This window comes from Vombatus ursinus, unplaced genomic scaffold, assembly GCF_900497805.2.
Source record: "Vombatus ursinus unplaced genomic scaffold, bare-nosed wombat genome assembly UNPS02015129.1, whole genome shotgun sequence".
Taxonomy (NCBI): domain Eukaryota; kingdom Metazoa; phylum Chordata; class Mammalia; order Diprotodontia; family Vombatidae; genus Vombatus; species Vombatus ursinus.
This window is the reverse complement of record NW_020954907.1, coordinates 1,224,930-1,231,569: the sequence shown is the minus strand read 5'-3', so window position 1 is coordinate 1,231,569 and position 6,640 is coordinate 1,224,930. Positions and strand designations below refer to the sequence as shown.

Below are 6,640 nucleotides of genomic sequence, written 5' to 3'. Positions count from 1 at the left end.
AGGGAATCATAGCTATCTATCAGTTGAATCTGTCATTCAAAATAACAAGTATTTACTTAATTATGTGGGAAATACAACAGGGTGTAAAGATGGTGGCTGCCTTCAAAGAGTTTATATAGGAACGTGGTCAATGTGACCACAAGGAGGCAGCATGGTGCGAGAAGCAACAGTAATTGGAGTAAGAAGACCTGGGTGTGAATCCTGTCTCTATTACCCCTGTGACTTTGTACAAAGATTCTCCCTCTGGACCTCCTTTTAAAAATGAGGAGTGGGGCAGCTAAGTGCCACAGTGAATAGAGCACCAGCCCTGGATTCAGGAGGACCTGAGTTCAAATCCGGCCTCAGACACATAACACTTACTAGCTGTGTGACCAGCAAGTCACTTAACCCCATTGCCTAGCTTAAAAAAGAAATTTTTTTTTAAATGAAGGGGTTGTTATTATTAGCTGATCTAAAGTCTTTTCCAACCCTAGATCTATTATTCTACTCTTCAGCAGATGTAATCATATCATTGACTCCTAATACATCCATGAACTGATACATTTTTTTCTTACCTAGAGGTTTTAGAGCAGGAATGTTTAACCAGGGATCTGTGGATAGATTTTAAGGAAGCCAGGAACTTGGATTAGAAAAAATAAAATCTTTATTTCAATGCATATAATTGGTTTCCTTTGTAATTCTACAAATTTTATCTTATGCATTTAAAAACATTATTCTGAGAAAGGGTTCATAGGTTTCACCCAACTGCCCAAGGAGTCCTGGATACAAAACAAGGTTAGGCTCAGGGCCCATTACAGGTGTATTTTGAGGCTCCATCCTGTGCTTTTTTCTAGCTGCCGTGGACTATGTCTATGAAGATGGCTCCAGATCCTTCCTGAGCTCCTGTCCACTCAGCATCTCCCCCTAGATATCCCATAGGCATCTTAAAGTCAACATGATCCAAACAGAGCTCATCTTTCCCTCTAATCCCAACCTTCCCCAACTTTTCTATTTCTATCAAGAGTACCACTATTCTTTTTCAAAATTTTTCATTTTTATTAATTTAATCATTAAACAAAAAAATACAGAAAATCATTAATAAAAAGTTGCACATAAAACTGTAAAAGTCTGTTATGTGCAGTTTTTTAAAGTGCACATTAAATTTAAGTAGCAAAATTTTTAATTGGTTCTGGATACTCTTAACTTTTTTTTCCCTGTAAACTCAAAAAATGTTTCGTTGCTGCTTTTTTAAAAACATATTTGCTACCTTCACTCCCCCCGCCCCAATTGCAATTTATTAAGAGCCTAATTGGTGCCAGGCAGTATGCTAAGTGCTTCATGAGTAAGTATAGTCGATGAAAACAAATCAACACCTTGGCCACATCTGAAGACTAGACACACCTCTACCTGCCCACAGGTACAGTTCTCCTAGTTAACTAGGTTTGAAACCTAGAAGTCATCTCCAGATCTTAATTCTCACTCACTCTCCACATCTCACTGGCTATCTCACATTCACTGTCACTGTCCACTATTCTTCATCACTATCTTCATCTTTCTTATATGCAACAACCCTGGTCAGTGCTCTTATTACCTCTCATGTGGACTATTTCTTTCTTTTTTTTTTAGGCAATTGGGGTTAAGTGACTTGCCCAGGGTCACACAGCTAGTAAGTGTCGAGTGTTTGGTCTGAGGCTGCATTTGAACTCAGGTCCTCCTGACTTCAGGGTCAGTGCTCCATCCACTGTGCCACCTAGCTGCCCCACATGTGGACTATTTCAACAGCTTCCCAATTAGATTCCCCGCCTTCAGTTTCTTTCCTCTCAATCCATTCTCCACACAGAGCAAGTCGTGATTACCAAAGCACAGGCCTAACCATGTCACTCTTCCGCTCGAGAAACTTCGGTGGCTAGCCAGTGCCTTTAGGATAAATGACAAACTCCTTGGTTTGGCATTTAAAGCCCTTCACAATCTGGCTCCACACATCACTCCCCCTCTCTCACCTACTATGCATATGCTCCCCCAAAATGACTTACTTGTTGTTCCTCATTCGTAATCCACCTCCTGCTTCTGTCCAAAACAGAATTACTGTGAATTCAACATGCTCAAAAGAGAATTTATCTTTCCCCCAAATGCTCCCCTCTTCTGAACCTCCCTCTTAGTGTTAGAGAGCACCAACATCCTCCCAGTTAAGCAGGGTCATAAACTCAATTCACATATGCAATCTGTGACCAAATTCTGTCACATCTTTTATATACATCTCTCCACTTATGCAGCCACCATACTATCCTGGTACAGACCCTTATACCTCAGGCCTGGATTTTGGCACTAGGCTTCTGGTTGGTCTCCCTGCCTCAAATCTCTCCCATTCACTGTTTGCCTGTCTGTGTCTCTCACTTCAATCCATTCTCCATTTGGCTGCCAAAGTGATTTTCCTGAAGCACAGTTTTGACCGGGTCACTCCTCTACTCAATAAATTCCGGTGGCTTCCTATTAGCTCCAGGTTCAAATGTAAAATGCTGTTTGGCATTCAAAGTCCTTCACAGTCTGGCTCTTTGCTATCTTTCTAGTTTTCTACTTTACTCCCCTCTATGTATGTATCTACCAACACATCTGCATTCTTGCTGCCCCTGGTACACATCCTTGCTATGGCTATATTTACTTCCTACCTTCCCCCTCCTCCGGTCTTTGTTCCCAGATTTCAATCCTCAGGACCGGTCTGCCTTCAAAAGTGACTAGTGGGTATTCTAACAAACTCACAATACTAAAATGCCATATGTAAGCTATAGTCTCAGGGCTCTCCTTTCAGCTTTTAAACCCCACGGACATTATAACCAAGGCCTTCTGAAGATAAATAACCATTTGTTCTTTTCTTTTTTTTTTGGCTAGGCAAAGGGTTAAGTGACTTGCCCAGGGTCATACAGCTAGTAAGTGTTATGTATCTGAGGTCGCATTTGAACTCAGGTCTTACCTGAATCCAGGGCAGGTGCTCTATCCACTGCACCTCCTAGCTGCCCCTCTACTTGTTCTTTTTGTAGGATGAAACATACTATAAATTACATTAAATAAAAAAATATAAAACAACACAGATCTTTCTGGCAGATTTTTCTGACATCAATTAATATGTAGATAGACTGCATTTCTGAGACATATACATGTGTGTATTTAAGACTAAGGGGCTCTTCTCCCTCTAAAAATGGTGATCCATGTATAACCTATATTGAATTGCTTGCCTTCTCAATGGGGGGGCGGGGTAGGGAGGGAGGAAGGGAGAGAATTTGGAAATCAAAGTTTTAAAAACAAATATTAATATATGTAACTGGGGAAAATAAAATACTAAAAATTTATTAATTAATTAAAAAAAAAAGAATGGTGATCTCTGACATAGAACAGGCACAGGGATGGGAGTCAGAAAACTTGAGTTATAGTTCAAATTGTAACAAACTCACTAAATGTGTGACCTTGGATGAGTTACTTCACTTTCTAGACCTCATTTACCTCATGTATAACATAAACAGGCCAATGATCCTCCCCGTACCACTCTATACTCCTCTCTCCTCAATCTCCCATCCTCTGCTCCGGTCTCACAGTAATTTGCCCAAAACTCTTTTCTACATGTGTCTCAGTGTCCCTTCTGTCAGAGAAGTCATTTGCATACCTGTCTGCTCCCCGCCTTTGGAAGCTGAAAACCAGAGTCTGTGTCACATCTATCTTTGTATCCTCAGTTCGTGGTACAGTACCTCGCCCACAGTAGGCGTTAAATAAGTATTTGTGGAATTGAACTGACCTCTCCAGATCCTTCCAGCTGTGACACTGGACTACTCTAAGTCCCACCACCCAGTGTAAAGAGCAAACGGGAGTCTGTTATTTATTAGAATACAGCACGGAAGGCCTGAGGAATACACATATTTTTTACCCTTAGACATCCCCTTGTTTTGAGTATTGAATCACTTTCCCTTGACAAACTTTTAAAATACAAAGATTACATACACAGTGTACATGCCTGAAAGGGTGAGAGAAAAGTCAAAGAAACTGAGATGGTTTTACTGGGGTTGGGGGCAGAAAACTAGAGACCACGGTTCTCTGGGAAGCAATGAGAGCATTTAAACGAAACATGTCCAAAACTGAACTTGTTGTCTTTCCCCCAAATCCTCTCCTCCTCTGCACTTCACTATTTCTGCCGAAGGTATCACTATCCTTCTCGTCTCCCGGGTTCCTAACCACAGCATTATCCTAGACTCCTCACTTTCCCTCTCCCTAAATAGCCAACCAAATCTCGTCCTTTCTATCTTCACACCAGGCTGTTTCCACTCACTTGGCTACCACCTTAGTTTTGGTGGTTCACCTCTTTCTTAGATTACTGCAAGAAAAATATCTGTCTCAAGACTCTTACCATTTTCCATCTTACACACTGCTTCTAAAATAACCATCCTCAAATCCATAACTGACACAATTCCCCATGTGAACAACATCAGTGACCTCCTGTTGCTTCTAGGGTAAAATATCAACTCCTCTGTTTGACTTTTAAAGTCCTTCACAGCTTGTCCTGCCTCACTGGACATTCTTCTCCCTCCTTGAGACCAGAACTATCTCATATGATGCTCCCTCTCCCAAGTCTCTAAACCTAGACGCCACCCCACGTGCCCAGAGGGCATTCCCCCCTTACCTCTACTTCAGTCCCTTTCTTCCTTTAAGCTGGTATCTTCTTCTGGAAGGATTTTTTAAATCACCACTCCTCCTCCCCACTGCCAACTGCTAGTACCCTCTCTCTCACCCAAATTACCTTCTCTTTAACTACTCTGTATTTGTATTTATTCACTTTATATTTATATAAAGACTGCTAGGCAGCACAGTGGAGAGAACACTGGACTTGGAGTCAGAAATCCCTAAGTTCAAACGCTGCCACAGCAGCAGCATCACTGCACAATCGCTGTCTACCTCAGTTTCCTCATCTGTAAAATGAGGATAACAACAGTAGAGTTGTGAGGATCAATTAAGATTTTATATATATATACATACACATATATATGTATGTGCCTTGCAAACCTTACAGCACTATATGAATGCTATCTATTATTTTTATTTATGCTGTATATATTAATATATGTATATACTGCCCCCCATTAGAAGATGAGCTCCTTGTGAGCAGAGATTCTTTCATTCTCAGTACCTGTTCTTCAGCTCCTAGCACAGTGCCTGGCACACAGTAGGTGCTGCATAATTGCTTGATGATTGAGTAAGAATATCCTGGGAGGACTCTGGGGCTTCCCAGCCATGCGACCTTGGGGAAGACCCTTCCTTGAGTCGGGGTGTCAGCTTCCTCTTCTGCAAAGTGGGGGCGGCACTGCCTGTCCCCTGCCCCTGCTCTCAGCGCTCTGCACAGATGTCAGCTGCTCCTCTGACTGGAGGGGGGGCGGGAGGCGTCCTCTGGCCAGACCACCCACCTGCTTCCCCAAGTTTCCAGCATGAGCCACCAGCCCCCTCCCCAGGCCCGCAGTCATCCACTCACCGCCCCCGGGCCGGCCCAGCCAGAGGATGGAACATTAGCCAGGGGCCTGAGCCGGGGGCCGGAGCCGAGAGAGTCCAGCCAGCCGCCACCCGGTTTGGGGCGAGCCCACACTGGACTTAGGGAAAGGGTCTGACGCAAAGCGCCCACCCCCGCTCTCTCGCCATTGGTTTAACGTCTCCGCGACTTAAGGCTTTCTTTCTCCGTTGGTCCAGGTGGTTGTCAGAGAGGCCTGCGGGGCGGGCCAACGACGCGGAGGATGCTAGGACTTGTGGTCCCGGGAGAGCTCCTGGGAGGACTCTGGCTCCCAGCATGCTCTGTAATCACACCTAGGCCAGTGCCCAGCCCCCGGGGAATGACACGTACTAGCCAGTCCCTGGGGAATCCCAGGAGGGGGGAGGGGGAGTGGGGTCTGCCTTCACTCAGAGTCCACGCATGCTCAGGCACCCTCCCTCCTCTACCTTTCGCCCCCTGCTCCCACCCCGAGGCCTTATTCCCCTTGAGCGCCTATTCCCATCCCCAAGCCCTCTCTCCGGAGCCCGAATCCACTCACCACCCCCGGGGCAGGGCAGGCCCGACCCGGGATGGAGAAGGAACGGAAATTCCCCCGTAGCACAGAAAGTCCTGGCCGCCCCGCCCGGCTCAGGCCAGGACACTCTGGACAGAAAGTAGGAGTTGTACGCAGGTTGCGGTGTCAGGAACGCCCGCCCTTGCCCTCTGGGCATTGGCCACCCGGTCTTCACGTCGAGAAACCTTCCCTTTCCACTGGTGGGGCCAGCTGTCAAACGGGCTAGGTGGCCGAGTGGCGCGGAGCACTCTGGGAAATGTAGTCCCAGGAGTCAATAGCCAAACATTTACTAAGTGCCAGGCACCGTGGTAAACCCTAGGGAAAGAAAGACAGTATCTGCCCTCAAGGAGCTTACAGTCTAATGGAGGAAGACAACGTACAGAGGTGGGGGAGGGAAAGGGGAGAGAAGATGATGTCCCAGAGTAGTGAAGCCAGGTGAGAAGTGAGGGAGGGAAAAGAACTCCGGATCAAAGGTTTAGAGGTTATCTAGTCTAATCCCCTCCCTTTTACAGTTGAGGAAATTGAGGCATACCGAGAGATAATGGCTTGTTCAGGATTACACAGATAGTGAAAGTATAGGAATTTTTGTC

General features: G+C 45.3%; 1 protein-coding gene across 7 annotated transcripts in view; it reads right to left on the bottom strand.

The window, feature by feature from the left end:
• ZNF774 (zinc finger protein 774) overlaps positions 1-6,195 on the bottom strand; it is an 11,323-nt gene extending 5,128 nt beyond the window's left edge. The window contains exons 1-3 of one of the 7 annotated variants that reach the window (XM_027846353.1): positions 2,948-2,989; positions 2,013-2,046; positions 555-590 (exon numbers count right to left, since the gene is read on the bottom strand). The gene's annotated coding sequence lies outside the window, so the exon portion shown is untranslated. Of the gene's footprint in view, positions 1-554; positions 597-2,012; positions 2,047-2,947; positions 3,000-5,146 lie in introns of those variants that run through there. The other 6 variants (XM_027846355.1, XM_027846356.1, XM_027846354.1 and 3 more) reach the window with 6 other exon arrangements.
• Between the last annotated feature and the right edge of the window lie 445 nt (positions 6,196-6,640).